Genomic DNA, 16,711 nt, shown 5'->3' with positions numbered 1-16,711 from the left:
AGAAAAGTCAGAATGAAGCATGGTCAGAAACTGCATAATAAAATAGATTAAAACATTTTACCAAGGGTATTGGCATCTGAGAGTTCTCTTCACATTAGTCTTACTGAGTTATATTCATACAGACTGTACTGAAGATGATGGATTAGACATAATGTACCTGAACCTAACTCTTGTCTATCTGTAGCAATCCTTTTTAAATTATGATGAAATTGTAATTTTACAGTATCAGATTTCAAGTTCCATTTATGAATAACCATTCATTAAGCCTTGGAAAATTAGATTCTAAGGACACAGTCAATTCCCAAATGCATAGGATTATATCCTGTCATGTCAAAAATTAGTCTGTTGTGGTTGTTCAAGATGACATTGTATTATGTGTGTTCCCAGCTAACGCAATCATTTCTAATGGATACAAAAGTCCTGTAGTTAGTTGTCTTCTGACAGGCATTCTCTTAGAAAACATCAAAATGCTGATGGATCACTCAGAGCAATCCTGATTCCAACACCTTTGTATAAATGGTGCTTAGGAATATTAAATTTTCAAATTGAAATTATTTGTTCAAGAAAAAAAAAATGTTCTTCATGGACCAGCATTCGGCCTGAAAATCCATGCTGACCCCAGAAAGGGATGCACTATGTTTTAAAAGTTCTTGGAGTTTGTTGTGCCAAAAAATGTTATTTTGCTTCTCTGAGCTCAGAATCTGATGACATTACCTATTCATTCTTGCATGCATTGTTTCAGCACATAGCACAAAACAGCATATAGCAGTGTACCAGCTTTGGGAGTTTCTGCCAACATGAATATCCCAAAGCTGGCATTACAAAGAGGCCTCACTGGAGAAAGTTCTGCTGCCTATGATTGAAGGATAAAAACAGAAAAGGGGCTTGTTTCCATTAAAATAAAAAGCCAGGTGCATGAAAACAAATGAATTGCATACTTCAGCTTTTCTTCCAAGAGTCTACATGTGAAATCCCTGCTAATTTCCTATAATTCTAGCACATACAGCTTCCCAACAATGTCTAGAGCACAGGCAGGTTCTTAAGCGCAGGTGGGGGTGATACTCCTGATTTCTACCTCAGTGATCTTGTTCTCTTCTCCTTTTTTCCTACACTGCACTCGAATCTCATCTGGAAATTACAGTGAGTCCATGCTGAATTTCTGGCTTTAGGTGAACTCTGTGTCTCAAATACCTAACCCAACACACACTTTTTAAGCAAATCACATCTGCTACAAAAAAAAAAAAAAAAAATTGGAAACTTTTCAGGGTAAAGGACTACATAATGAATAAAAGGACATGGATCCTGCTGCTGTGAGAAAATTGCTACAATTTCTTTTTTCAAACAGATGCTTAGAGAGAAAATTATTTCCTTACCTTTTCTGTAACCCAAAGACTAAATTTGGTCACTTTACATTCTTTGATACATTGCATACGCTTAAGGGAGGAAGATAATGATGAAGAATCTCAGTATCTCAAACTTAGAAGAAACTGAGAAAAGGCACATGTACAGGTTAGGCAGGAGTAAGAACTTGTCTGTCCAATACAAAGATGTGCACTCCTAGTAAAGAGAAGTGAGTGTATTTTATGCACTGCATGCCACATTGGTGTATAAAAATCCCACATCACTTCTCCCTCCAAATCTGCTCTCTCACATTAACTCTTCTTGATTAAAAACCATGTACATGTTTTAATCCCAGTGTCTTCCAAATCTCTCCAAACTTCTTCATAAAGGTTTAGCCTCTGTATCTCCCTTTCCTCATAATTCTCCCTCCGGATCCCATACGCATCCTTCTTTCTTTCTCAACTAGTTGGATCATAGATACATTACAAGAAACTCACTCTAAATCTGAAGCATACTGTTGCTAATTTCTAAAGGTGTAAAATGCCATTAATAATTCCTGTCATCCTTTCACCCAGGTATTCTTTAATAAAGTCTAGTGACCATAGCCTCTCCATCAACCAGTGGGAAAGCATAGAGAAATATTTTGAATGTAAGTCAAAGAAGTCTCCTGGAATTGAGATGGAGCCACAGACATGAAAGCTGGGGCTGGGACCTAGGTGTAAGCTTCATTAGATTTGGTTAGATGTCGGAAAGCCTTTCAGAGCGTCTGTATTGGGTGGGTAGCGACATGACCATAGTGGAGGTAGTGACCAAGCAGAAGATGGTCAAGGAAAAAGATGTTTTTAAAATTCATTTCATAACAACCTAGAAGATTTTAAACACACACACACACACACACACACACACACACACACACAAGAGATATTGGTGATTATCAGTTTTCATAGTTGTTCCATGCCAAAGAATAATCAAGACATTTAATCTGCTGAAAAATTATCAGGACAACAACAAAATGTTGTTTTTGGCTAGGAAAAGTGAAACATCTAAAACGAAAGAGTCACAAAATATTCATTTACACACGGGATGGAAAAATTCAGTTACTACCTTTCATGTCAGCTGGGTGTAGTAAAAAGAAAAACTGTGAGCAACAGAACAACCTACTCTGAATTAGGAATTCTAGTGAATCCTTCTGGGATGGACTCCTAAAATGAAGAAAATGTCAGAGATTTATTTATGAAGGATTTAGAATCCCCGAAGAGGAACTTCATTCCAAAGAGAAGAATTATTCCAAATAGGAAAGCCAATATTTGCTATTTTTCAAGAAAAAGTAGGATTTGAGTTTGTATCTTGTAGTTCAGGAGAAGAAAAATCTACTGAAATGTCTTATCTAGAACTGTACCTGTTCTTTTCTGTTTAAAGAAAATCCTGGACAATTTTCATAAATGTGATACACTGGATGACTTAGAAACCAATTGTTTAGTAGGGGAAACTTTTGAACTGAAAAGAATCTGATTTTCTGACCCCTTAGTAAATATATATATATGCCTGGAAATATAGAACAAAATGTTTGCTAATAGAACCATGACCAAAATAGCTGAGATTCAAAGCAAATGCACCCAGAAGGCCAACTAAACAGGTCACTTTAGTGTTTAAATGTGAACAAACTAAAAGCAAATACAGAGATGCACAATGAAGAAACAGAAAACTAAAATAAAAAGGAACTTGAAGTCTATATCAAGGTATAAAGATGGATCAATTTAAAAACTCTTTTCAAAAACAGAATGTAAGCCAGGTGTGGTGGCGCACACCCATAATCCCAGTGACTCTGGAGGCTGAGGCAGGAGGATCAAAAGTTCAAAGACAAGGAGCTAAGCAACTCAGTGAAACTCTGACTCTAAATAAAATACAAAATTGGGCTGGGAATGTAACTCAATGGCAAGTGCCCCTGAGTTCAATGCCCAGAAACTACCCCCTGCTGCCAAAATAAATAAATAAATAAATAAATAAATAAATAAAGAATGCATGGATCTATCAGTTACAGCAATACTTAAAATTTCAATTTAACTGTGAATGTTCTTCTTACTCCTTTTTTGATAACAAAATGAGCAACTACTCTAAAAGAGAAGAGAGTAGCCATGAGTCTGAAATAAGAATCTGTAAATTAAGTGGTTTGGTGACCTCTATTTGCCCAGTAAAAACATTTGCAAAGTGCATTCAAAATCTCTTCTGCAGGTCAGATAAGAGCCCAACATCTAAGCACAAAATAGTCCCATTAATCCATCTGGGAGGATTTGAAGCCAACAAAAACTCCTACAGGACATAAAACTCCCAAATTATCTTGTGTTAGCCTAAAAGATACCAACAATGTTAACTTGACTCCTGCCGTGCAAATCTGGAAACTTTTTCTTCCTAAAAAGAAATCAGAAAGCTCAGCAGCATCTTTGCCTAAAAGCAGGTGCATAGCCATGTGAAATAAAAGGAGCACACTTGCAATATAAAAGAAAAGTGAAGCCCCTTCTTATAATATGTTTCTTGAACTCTATTTTCAAGCAGAAAAAGCCTCTAGACACAGATCTTTAAAAAATATTAAGCAAATACAATGAAGCTTTTGTTGGATGCCATTGAAATTCAGTATACTCCCCACATTCTTTCTCAGAGATTCTGTATGAGTACAAAAGTGGGTCACATTTACTGCCATAAAACACTCTCTTGACAGGACTTTATTGATCGTGATCAGTTCTTCAAAGCTTTGCTTAGAATGTAATGTTTTATCTTAAGTCTTTAATGCATTTAGCTTTATTTTTCTTTGGCTATAAAGAACTGTCCTAAGCAGTGTACTAGTTTTAGATTTGTTATTAAGCCTTACATCCTTAATTTTAGTTGAATGTATCTTTTCTTTTTGATACAAGGGATTGAACCCAGAGATTGAACTGAGCTATATGCTTAGCCATTTTATTTATTTATTTACTTTTAAAATTTTGAAGCACAGTCTTAATAAGTTTCTTAGGGCATCACTAAGTTGCTGAAGCTGGCCTCAAACCTGTGATCCTTGTGCCTTCAGCCTCCCAAGTTGCTGAGATTATAGGTATGTGCCACTGTGACCAGCTTGAAATGTATCTTATATCCCTTTTATGGAGAATAATAATTTTTATTAATATTAAATTCTTTTAATTATCAGGTTTTGGCATCTTTATTTTCCACTTGATTGGGGGATACTTAAGGGAATAATTTTTGAAGGCAGGCTGATGAGTTTTTTGATCTTCTTATATTACTTAAGTAAATATATCCTTTACATTCACAATAGAAAATACTCCAAGATGTTTATATATCTTTCACATCAAAGTTGCATTTAATTTATCAGATAAAATGTGTATAAGATTTTTTTTTCCATAACAAAATACAATAGACTGGGTAGCTTAACAGAAATATATTTATATTTCACACATCTAGAGACTGGAGAATCCATGTTTCAGGTTCTGAATAATTCAGTTTCTGGCAAGGGCTTTCTCTCTGGCAATGCAGGCAATGGGTGCCTTCTTGCCATTTTCACATAGTGGCTACTGAAAGCACACATGTTCAGTCCTTTGTAGCACATGATCAGAACAGATTGTTACTTAGGCAGAAAATGTAAATGGATAGTTGAAACTCAAAGGTTTAAGGGTACATTGTTGACTGTGAGACATTAGCTAAAATCACATGTGAGACTTTCAGAACAGTTCCCGTATTTTGTTAAAATCTTGAATAGTGAATATGTAAATGTCAATGATTTTTGTATTTGATTTCTATGATGATTTCAATCAACTGATGAAAAGAGATTAATTCAGTTAAGAAACTTTGAGGTCTGTAATTGCATATATCTTATTAAGTTTTCAAAGTAAGTGTAGAGTTTCCATTTTTTTTTTTTGTTTGTTTGTTTGTTTGTTTTTCTTTTTGTACTGAGATTGAACCCAAGTTACCACTGACCTACAATTTTATTTTGAGGCAGGGTCTTACTAAATTGCTAAAGCTGGTCTTGAACTTGCAATCTTCTGCCTCAGTCTCTAGAGTTGCTGGGATTACAGGCATGCACCATTGTGCCTGGCTTAGTTTATCTCTTTTTAAAGGTTAATCCAGTTTTGTATAGTATAAGAGAAAAAAAAGTACAAGAATCAAGCTTCACCATATGAGAACATGTCCACCACTTGCCAGACTTTCCACTCCATGCTCCATTGCTCCCCGTGGTATCTCAGGGTCTCTCTGTTGCCTCTCATCTAGATTCTGTCCCTTCTTATAGCTAACATGGATTTAAACTTCCTCCTTTAGACCACTAGATAATCTTTTACTGTGGTTGTTCATCTATCATTATCTATCTATCTATCTATCTATCTATCTATCTATCTATCTATCATCTATCTATCTATCATCTATCTTATCTATCTCTATTTATCTATTTCTATCTATCTATCTATCTATCTATCTATCTATCTATCTATCTATCTATCTATCTATTATCAATAGACTCAACCACAGAACCAAATTATACAAAGTATCAGGACAAAAGATAAAATTGACAATACCCCTCCCATTCCTTTCTACAGAGGTGTAAACACTTCAGCGTTCTCTCAAGCATGTGAAAACACATGTTACATTTTGTTTGTTGAAGTGAATTTTTATTCTATAAGATCATAAATATATGTGTTTACATATATATGTGTGGGTGTGAGTGCAGTGCATATAAAGATAGTGAAGGAGAGAACAAGAGGAGGTTGCATCATGTTTTTATTATTTTTCTTATGTAACAACATTTTGATAATGTTTCTAAGGCCATATCTATACATCTCTGTGATTTTTATTACAATTGCATAATAACCCAAATATGAATGTACCTCTGTCTCCTTATCCAATCTGAAGTTTATTTAATTATTTATTCCTATTATAACCAACTGCTGCAACCAACCTTTATAAATAAGTTGTTATGTCTTCATTTGCATGTTATTAAAATAGATTGCTAGATTTTTAATTTCTGATTAAACAAACCAGCAAACACTGCACTAATAGTCACACATTCAGTTCTCCCAATCTATTTAACATCTTATATTACAGTCTTTTCCAATATTACCAACATGACACGTAAGATATGATGCCCTGCTGTGTACATTGTCTCTGTTCAGGTCTAAGCATAGCGCATTTCATGATTTACTTGAAATACTAGTATTGTCTTCATGAAGATTTTGTTTTTAATCTTGGCTCCATTACCATGAGGTTGCTTTTCTCTTGCATTGGTTTTTCAGAACGGATTTAATATCTGATTTTTTTAAATTCAATCTGATACTACATTCTTTCAGTCACTCAGGTGACTTAGTAGGTGATTTTTCCAAGGAGGAAAATCCGGTCTTGAGATAAACCCCTTCAATTGATGCCCACGTCTACCCCTTCCCAAGTCTGTGGCTAGGGAATGTGTGCATGAGTGTGTAAGTACATGCACACACACAAACACATAAATGTTTTTTTCTTGGTATAAAATGAGTCAGAGAACCAAAAATAAACATGTATTTGTAAATGCTTGAGAAGGCTACCAAGGCTTCTATACTTCAATGGCAGTTATAAACATCCCTTGGTTCAATTTCTGGGTCCTTAATTCTCATGGTTTCTAGTCTTAGGGACTTACAAAGTAGTAAAGGGGGAAAATTGGTTTACTAATAATAAAAAATAAGACAAAACAATATAAAATTAACCACAAATGTTTGGGTTTGACAATCGATCTGCATTTAACCAGGGCCTGAAAGTTTAATAATTTCCAAGTTAAATAATTCCTAAAGATGACCAAGAAGAAAAGTCAAATGGCTTGTCTTCAAAATTGAGATATAAAACAGCAGATGGAAAGAGGGATATGAAGAACTCTCTGATATCTCTATATTATATATCTTTCATTGGAGTTTTATAGGTAGATCTCTGTATATCTCAGAGATAATGGGGGGAAAAAAGGAAAAGGAAATGTGGGAGGAACGAGATGTGAAAGTAAGAAAAAAAAACTTAAATAACATAGGCATCAACTTTAATATAAAGATGGAAATATTTCAAAAAGTTCAAGAAATTGGAAGAATTAAGAGAAAACACAATGAGTATTATAAGTTGAAAGAGTTGACAAAAAAAAAGATAAATCTCTGGAAAAGTACAGTAGTATATCCAGTATTGCAAAATCTTTTATAGCAAAGACTGCTTTTAAAAATCTAAAACTTTTATGCGAGTTTCCTGCCTAAATGCTTCTGAGGGGCTTTTGTTCATCGATGTGACTTAAAAGTCATTTTCTCCTGAATTCTAAGCATTATATTCTGCACAATTTTCTCTACTTGATTATGACTTCCATTTACTTTATGAAGAAAAGTATTACTACCATTTTTGATTTGCACACAAACACACACACACAGACACTTGGTGGAGTGATCATTGCATCTTTCATCAACATATTATGTTGATAATATGATAAATATTTAAAACTTATGATCAAAATATTGCATGCAGTCTATTGAGTATCTTTTTGGAATGAATAGACACACTACCTGACATTTTCAGGATAATTTTCAAAGTAGAATTTTGAACTAAGACATTTATAAATAGAAAGTGTTCTCTGGTAACTGAGATTGTGTTTCAATCTGAGAGACACAGACTCGTACATCATGGTAATCACTGAAATTAGGCGAATGTGCAAATAAAGCAAGTTATCTGTTCTTGCTCTATTTCCTTTTGTTCTTTCTTACAAAAGACAAATTGAATCATAAAATTACTTTCAGCTGCAAGTACCAGAAGATCCAGTTACAAGGAGGACAACAACAAGAGTTCATTAACTCATGTATCCAGAAATCCAGAAGTGGGTGGATCCTGGTTTGATGAATTCAGGAACCAAGTGCTGCCTGTTTATCTTTTCTGCATCTGCATCTGGGTATGTTTTTCTCATGGACACAGAAGTGTGGCAGTTCCCAGCACAAACAAAAGTGAGGGGGAAGAGAAGAGGCATGCTCCTTTTTAGGAAACTGTTTACTAAAGAAGAAAATCTCTTCTGGAAACTCCTTCGTGAACTTCTCCATATGATCCATGAAACATGGTAATGGATTGTCAGTTTTGGTCACCTGAATGCACATTTCTGATATAAGGTAAAGGGTGATGGAACAAAGTAGTTTGTGTGTGTGTGTGTGTGTGTGTGTATGTGTGTGTGTGTGTCTTTTAGTGGGGGCAGTGTTGTCAGTGGGCAGGAAATTAGCCTTATCTGTCATGTCAAATAAGTAAAAAAAAAAAAAAATGATAAAAGCTTTTTTATGTAGGATGATTTGTGTTTATGATGTTGAATTCAAGCCTATTGTTTCTTTCCACTTTCTACTTTGGAATATGTAACTGTTACTTGCTCTAATGAATATATACTGCCGGACATAGAGATAATTTGTATGGGGGGAAGGGTGGAGAAGAGTCAGAGAAAACGTATTCTGAATAAATTCACTAAATTTCCTATGCAGTGGTCCTTTAGACATAGCTTCATTTGGGGGGTGTCAGTTACCCACAGTCAACTGAAGTTCAAAAATACTAAACGAAAATTTTCAAGAATAATTAATCAATTTTGAATTGCACATTGTTCTGAGTAGTGGAATGCAATTTTGCACCATCCTCCATCCTGCCAGAATATGAATCCTTCCTTTGTCCAGTTACCCATTTAGTGTACTCCTCCTGCTTGTGAGTACCAATTAGGACTATCAGATCCACTGTCATGACACTGCAGTGCTTGTGTTCAAGTAAAACTTTTTTATGTAACAGTGACCCCAAGGAGCAAGAGTAGTGATACTGCAATATGTGTATGGCTAAGAGAAGCCATAAGGTGACTCCTTTAGGTGAAACTTCTCTACTTAATAAGAAAGTAAAAAGATCATAGGGGATTTCAGAACAGTAAGATATTTGCAGAGAAAGACATCATATTCAAATGACTTTTATTACAGTATATTGTTAATATTTGATTTTATTATTATTGTTAATTTCCTGCTGTATGCAATTTATAAATCAAACTTCCTCATAGATACAGGAGAATTATCATATGCAAGAATTTGGTACTCCATAGTTTTGGGCATTCACTGCAGTCCTGGAATGTTTTCTCTGCAGCTAAGGGGTCTAAGGGGGATTCTGAATGTTAAGGAGCAGCCTGTGCCCATAGTGGCCAACTGTTAGCATAACCCTGATCCCAAGACTAATTCAGACCCAGAGGGAAGCCACCTACCTTCTCCTGAGTGACCCTACTGAATTAAATGCCTCCTTACTGCTCTTATAAGTGAATAAAAAGGGGTTTTCATTAAATATCCAGGCCTAAAGCCAAGTATACTGCAGTCTTTCTGCCTAAAGAACATACAAATATGAAATAGCCTTGTAGATAATAAAACCCAACATTTTCCATCTTGGAATGGGACCCATGCTATAGAGGAAGCCTGAGGCATCCTAGAATTTTGACTCCTTGAAGAGGACATTGGCACCCTGGGGCAGAAACCTGTGGCAAAACTTCCCTGGAAATGCCTGCTATGAAAAAGTAACATAGGGACAAATTTCTGTTCAATTCCTCTGTTGTCCAGCCAGGGTCTGAGTAGAACTTGTGAGGGGCCCAGTCTATCATTCACACGTGTCAAGGCCAAGTCTCTGATCTCACAGAGGAATTTCGTCCAGAGTTCATTCGAGACAGAACTCCTGGGGCCTCTGACACCTGACCACAAAAGTGTCCATGTGGATGCACAGGCCCTCTGGGGGCTTTGGGCTATAGATATCCTCAGGTAGTTTATTCCATCTATCACTTTGTGTCTGGCCAGCCCACTTTTGGTGCAGAAGGGCACCATGTTTTGTCCACTATGTCTGTTACCCCTTCCACCAGAGGAGGGACACACTTATTTTCCTTGCATCAGATTTATAACCTTACTATAACCATAGAATCCACCATCAAACATTTTTGACATCTTGCAATAGAAAAAATTTCTCCCAGTGTTTTATGATAAAGGGCAATGGGTTACCTCCTTGACTATGCCTTTTCCTTGGCAGGAAGCTGCTCTGTTGCTCCTTCAACCTGGCGTCTGTGCTTCTCAGGACTGGCCACCCTGACCTGGTCTTTTCTGTGTTCAATTTTGGAGTGAGGAAGGAGAGTGATTGCATAGATAAATCCCTAATTCAGGTGCATACAAGCCCATTTGACTCCAAAACCACATTTAATTGACTGAATATCTGGTTCTCAAATTCATGGTAATTATGTTCCATACAGTGGCTGTGAACAATGAATTAGTGAAGACTGAGCCATTGCTCTTAGGGGACCTGCAATTCCTGTGGATTTCTAATCACAACATTTTCATCAGCTGATCAACACACAGCCTTGTTGTATATATCTCTCTGTTTGAAGACATCATATTCAATATTAACTTTTTAGATTTGTTAGCATTACCCTCATAGCTAACTGCACCATAACTCAAATAGACTTTATCTAAGACACATTATTTTCTCCATAAGGCACATCACAGTGAAATCACTAACAAATGTATATAAGTTTGAGAACCAGAGCTCTACATAGACCATGGAAAGCACACTTGTTTACCTTTTGAACTGAGATAAGAAGGCAGAGTATCCCCTTTGACCATCTCAGCAGGGAATATGCACGTTTGACAACTCAAGTTTTTCAGTGCTTGGCAAATGTCAGGGAAGGAGCATGAAAATGCCACAAGAGTTGATTTGGAGAGTTGCAAATAAATTTTAGCAAGCAAGTGAATTAGCAAATACAGAATTGGTGAATAACAAGGTCTCCTTATTAATAGCTCTTCTCTCTCCACCCCTTACTCCATGTCTCAATTGATATCACAGCTCAGAAATGGAGGAGAAGGCAGAGATTTCATTTTCCTCTATTGCTTTATTTTGAAAACTTAGGAAACTAAGGGCAAGTTAAAGAAACAGCAACACACACACTTCTTATCAGGACTAACCAGTTGACAACATTTTGCCACATTTACTAATTCTGTCTTCATCTACCTGTTTATATACTGACATTTCATTCCTCATGAACTCACCAAACGTTTTCTAATAATAAGGATAGTCTCCTACCTCACCACCATGATTGTCTAAAAATGACAAAATTCAGATTTTTTTCCTCTAACATATATGCAATTCATATTCAATACATGTTGATGTTTAAAAACATGTTACTTTTTAAATAGATCATTTATTTCAGAACACAAAGTCTACACACTGCTTACGGTCGTTATGATCCCTTTGTTTATTTTGTGAAGAGCAGTCTTACCATAGTATTTATTTACTGAGTTAGTTGCATTGTTTGTCATGACATCCACTGTTTTAAAGGTTTCATCCAACTGAGTAGCAGAATGCCCCTCGTTCTATAATTTTTAATGGTTTAATCAGAATTACATTCAAATTAAGCCATTATAAAAAGAATCCTGAATAGTAATTTTAATATTTATTATTGTGCCATGTCAAAAAGTATAGAATGTCAGCTTTATCTGCCATGGATGATACAAGTTAGAATGGTGGGAGAGGGGTTTTATTATTTAAGCTCCTAAATCTGTAATGCTTGATAACTAATTCCCTGAGGCATCTAAGATCTTTCTCTATTGAATTTTTCTACTTTTCAAAGTCTTTACATTCTATTCTTTTCTTTTTAACCTCTACTAACTCAGACATAGATATTCTCAATTGTTTTTAAGGTTTAAAATACCCAAAATAAATTTTACTATCCCTGGAACTGTAGCATGCTGTGTTTTCTCTCTTCTTCCTTTAAAAAATATATATCTTAAAGAACTAGTTTATATAATGTCTTAAATGACTTGCTGCTAGTTGACTCAATCAGTCAATGCAATCTGGATAGTGCCATGACCACTCTACCAGATGCTTCTTTCTAGGAACTGTAAAGGTGTGCTGAATGAATACTCCTCCATGTTTTCTTCATGTGTTCCTTTTGCCATATTTACAGCCATTCCTTTCCATTTTACTTTTATTATGCTATTATCATTTGGTTCTTTCTTTTCAAAATTTATTTCACCAATAGCCTCTCTGACTTTCATTCTAAGTCTATTTTTGGGAATCTTTGTCTTTACCTAAATACTGGTTATCCCCAAGTTTCAAACCTTAATGTTTGATTATATTCACCAAATTTATTTTCACTTATGCCCATAGCTTTCATGACCATGTGAGTTTGAATGATTTATACATCAGCACCTTGGCACTGGCTTATTTCCTAAGTCAGTCACCATATATAAAACCTATGTAAAAATTAGTTATTCTATAGGTATTTGTAGCTACATTTTACTCATATTATTTTATGTTGTAAGAATTTTCCCATGAAACTTTTTCCATATTTTGCATTTTGTGGTTCAGTCTCTTATTTTAAAATGCCTTTTGAAATGTAAACTAATTAATATGTTATATGTTATAGCATCTACAAAGAATCAGTCAATATGCTAGTTCTTGGTAACAGAGTGGTATAAACACAGTTCACTAGAGTTTTTATCCTTTTTATCCTTAGCAGCTCACAGTGTACTGAGGGCATGCTGACAGCCATATATATATATAAATATATATATATTTATTTATTTTATAAGTATGTAACTATATTTATTTTATAAATATGTATACTTATATGAATATTTGTGGTTCTTCAGCTTTTCTAATAAATGCACATTACATATGTGTGTGTGTGTGTGTGTGTGTGTGTGTGAATGTGTGTACAGGTCAAGTATTCCTTATACTAAATGCTTGGCACCAAGTGTTTTGAATTTCAGATTTGTTGTATATAGGGATATTTGTATATGCACATTAAGGTATCTGGGGATGGGGCCCAGGTCTAAACACAAAGTTTATTTGTGTTTTATATGTATATATAACCTGAAGATAATTATATACTACTTTTTTGTTTTGTTTTGTTTTTTGCGGTGCTGGGGATCAAACCCAGGGCCTTACGCTTGCAAGGCAAGCACTCTACTGACTGAGCTATCTCCCCATCTCCCCAGCCCCTATATACTACATTTTTAATGAGCCTTCATTTTGACTGCAACCTGCCATATAAAGTAAGGAAGTAAATTTTTCTGTGCCTATGTTTTGACTGCAACCTGCAATATAAAGTAAGGTGATAAATTTTCCACTTGGAAAATTTCATCATCGCTCATTATGTTTTGGATTTTAGAGCATTTCAGATTTTGGAATTTTAGATTATGAATGCTTGACCTGTAGGGTGTGTGTGTGTGTGTGTGTGTGTGTGTGTGTGTGTGTGTGTATTTATGTGTCTATAGTGATAGAAATCTATATACATCTATGAAAGTATTTGTTAGTTACTTGACCTTGTGCAATTGTAGGAGCTGATCAAGCAGTGGTACTAAGGTTGTCATCTTTGTGTTTGATGACGGGACATGAGGTTCACAGGACAAACAAGTTGGAATGGAGGATGAAGGGAAAGATTCAAAGTGCAGGTAAATTGGAGGAGAACTCTCTGGTATGCCCAAGCATGAAATGAAGCCCAAGAGGATGAACTGAAACTAATGTAAACTATTTTTTCCACAAACTTCAGTGGTGGGTGTATTCTGCAGAAATTAAGGCCCTTTGCCATGTAGCTAAACATGAACAATTATCCCAAAAGCTGAAGAAGCTGCAAGAGGACCAGGGAAAAATGGAGCTATTGCAGGCCTGACTGCTGGCTCATGTCAATGAGGAGAGCCAGAAGACTAGCCATAGCATCTGTGCATGACAATGCAACTGTTCTCTGCACTCCTTAAATTTTGCTCAAAAAACTTTTGAGTGGCCTGTTATACACAATAACATACAGGTCCAACTAGTCAATTAAATGTAGTGTGATAAGTGTAATTATTAAAAACAAGTATAGAAGTGAAAATAGGATAGATATAAGATGCTAGTTGACACTTCCAGAAACAAGGACAAATTATTAAACATTTTTTTGAAAATTATAAGAACTCTAAAATAGTCCCTCATGCATAGATGTGTAGGTTAACCTAATACCATTGAAAATTTAAGTGGATTTCTTTTGAAGTAAGTAAAGCACTTTAACAAACTTGAAAACTCTACCTTCTAACATACCTGTTCCGTCAGCCAATATTGGCCTCTACTCCATTGTCTTCCAATGCTGTTTACCTGTTTGTAATTTTTCTAAAAAACCAATCAATTTCAGACTTTCCTTGAGACTTTAACTGTCTTTTAAATTGATTTAGGGAAATGAGTTTCAGAAATGTGTGATATGAGTGGGTGGGACATTAAATTCAATAAAGAACAGAATATCCACACACTGCAAAAGTTGCTACTGTTAGTTGCAGTGTGGGGGGAACCAGACCAAGTATTTGAAGTTACTTTAAAATTTAACTAGTCACCTTTACAATTGTCAGACCCTGTTTCCTATAACCCTTCAGAGTCACTTCTAGTTTCCTATCTATATTGGCTTTCTTTATTTTTAAGTTGTTTTTTTATAATTGCTTCTAATCCTGCATTAATATATTTACTCATTAATTCATTTTTATAATTATTTCCAGCTGAAGATATGCCAATGCTTATGTTTTGCTAATAAATTTAAAAAATAACATTATTACTATTGAATATGTTGACAGGTACTTGAAATATGTGATCTCAATTAAACTTCATATTAACATAGCAAGTAGTTATTATCATATTCAATTTACTTGGAGAGTATAACTTAGAAAGATAATCAATCACAGAGTTAGGGTTTGAACATAAGTCTGTTCAAATCCAAGAATACTACACCAAGAAACTCACAGTCTAAGGCAAAGAAATGAGAAATGTAAATGAACAACCTCATCATTTAAACACTCAGTAGATTTATTTGGAAAATAAAATGTGGAAAATAAAAGTGACCAAATGGCTTTAGACTGACGGAAAGAACTTTATCTGGTCTTAAGGGATTAAGTAATCATTTATTAAGATGCGAAAATGAAAAAGGCTTATGCCAGAAAGAAAGGACTTATTTAAAACCAAAAAACTCATGTGGAAACAAAATCTTATTTGAAGAGCTGTGAGCAATTTAGAATGACTAATGACAATGTTAATGTAGGTATATGGTAATAGACAAGGACAGGGAACTAAGTGGTTTTCCAAAATCTGCATCAGTCAGCTTAAGCTCTCTAACAAAATACAAAATGGTGGCTTTAACAATAATAACAAAAATATTTCCTCACAGTTCTGGAGGCTAGATGTCCAAGTTCATGGTCCAGCAGGCCAGTATTTTTCTCTGAAGTCTCTTTTCTTGGCTTGTAGGCAGCTGCTATCTCACTGTGTGCTCACAGAAAATCTTTGTGCATGCACACAGAGCAAAAGGGAGAAAGAGAAAGAGATAGATTCTAATATTTATTCTGATCAGTATACTAATCCTACCAGATAAGGGCCCTGATCCTATGACTTCATTTAACCTTAGCTTATCTCCTTAAGGGACCTGTCTCCAAATGAGGTGAACTTGTGAGATACAATTTCAAAATAAGAATTTTTGGAAGGATGTGATTCAGCCTATAGCATTCCACCCCACCCCTCTCCCTAAACTTACGTGTCATTACTACATGCAAATCACATTGTTTCCATTCTACAGTCTCAAAGGTCTCAATTCATTCCAGTTTTAATTCTAAAGTCTGGAAGTCCCAAGGCTTCTTTAAAAATGATATAAATCCAGTATGGATGAGAATCCTTATTCCTGAGTACACTAAGTGATCCTCCACTTTTAGACCAGGTTGAGTTTTGACAATAGGAATGATGGGGAAAAAAAAGCAGAGAAATTTTTGAGATCTGAAGGAAATAGACCTTAAGAGGACTAGGAACCAGCTAGGTCTGAAGAATTAGGAGAATTGTCATTCTACAGATGATCCAGGTCTCCAGCTCTGACGAGGAAGTGCATAGTGTCCAATTTATCAAACACAATGAGGGGAGAATAACTGTGGAAAGGGAATGGGTTTGGTGAGAAGGTACACACAACTCATGCCTTCACTTTTTCCTATAAATCACTAACTCTCTCATATAACTAACAGTACATCAATTTACTTCTTGCCTGTTATCAGTCCTTTTGAAACTCAGCCCAACTGCGGGAACCTTCATTTATATGGGTTCACAGCAAACTGTAGTCTGAGTCATTGAGAAAATAAATGGCGCTATAATATAAGACCTTGTTTTAGAAGATAAAATTTTGGAATTACTGTATTGTCCTAAGCCAGAAATATGCAAGTTGAGCTCTTGAAACTCATTCCACAAACTAGGCTCTAACCTCCATCTTTTGGGAATGAGCTTCCACCCTGGTTCCTTGATGGTGTTTCAATTCAACTTGCCCTGTAAAAGAAGCTCCCAGGGTTCATAAGGCAGGATGACCTACCCTCTTCCT

The sequence above is a fragment of the Sciurus vulgaris genome (assembly GCF_902686455.1).
Source record: "Sciurus vulgaris genome assembly, chromosome: 8".
In the NCBI taxonomy this organism is placed as follows: domain Eukaryota; kingdom Metazoa; phylum Chordata; class Mammalia; order Rodentia; family Sciuridae; genus Sciurus; species Sciurus vulgaris.
Note: the sequence above shows the minus strand (reverse complement) of the source record.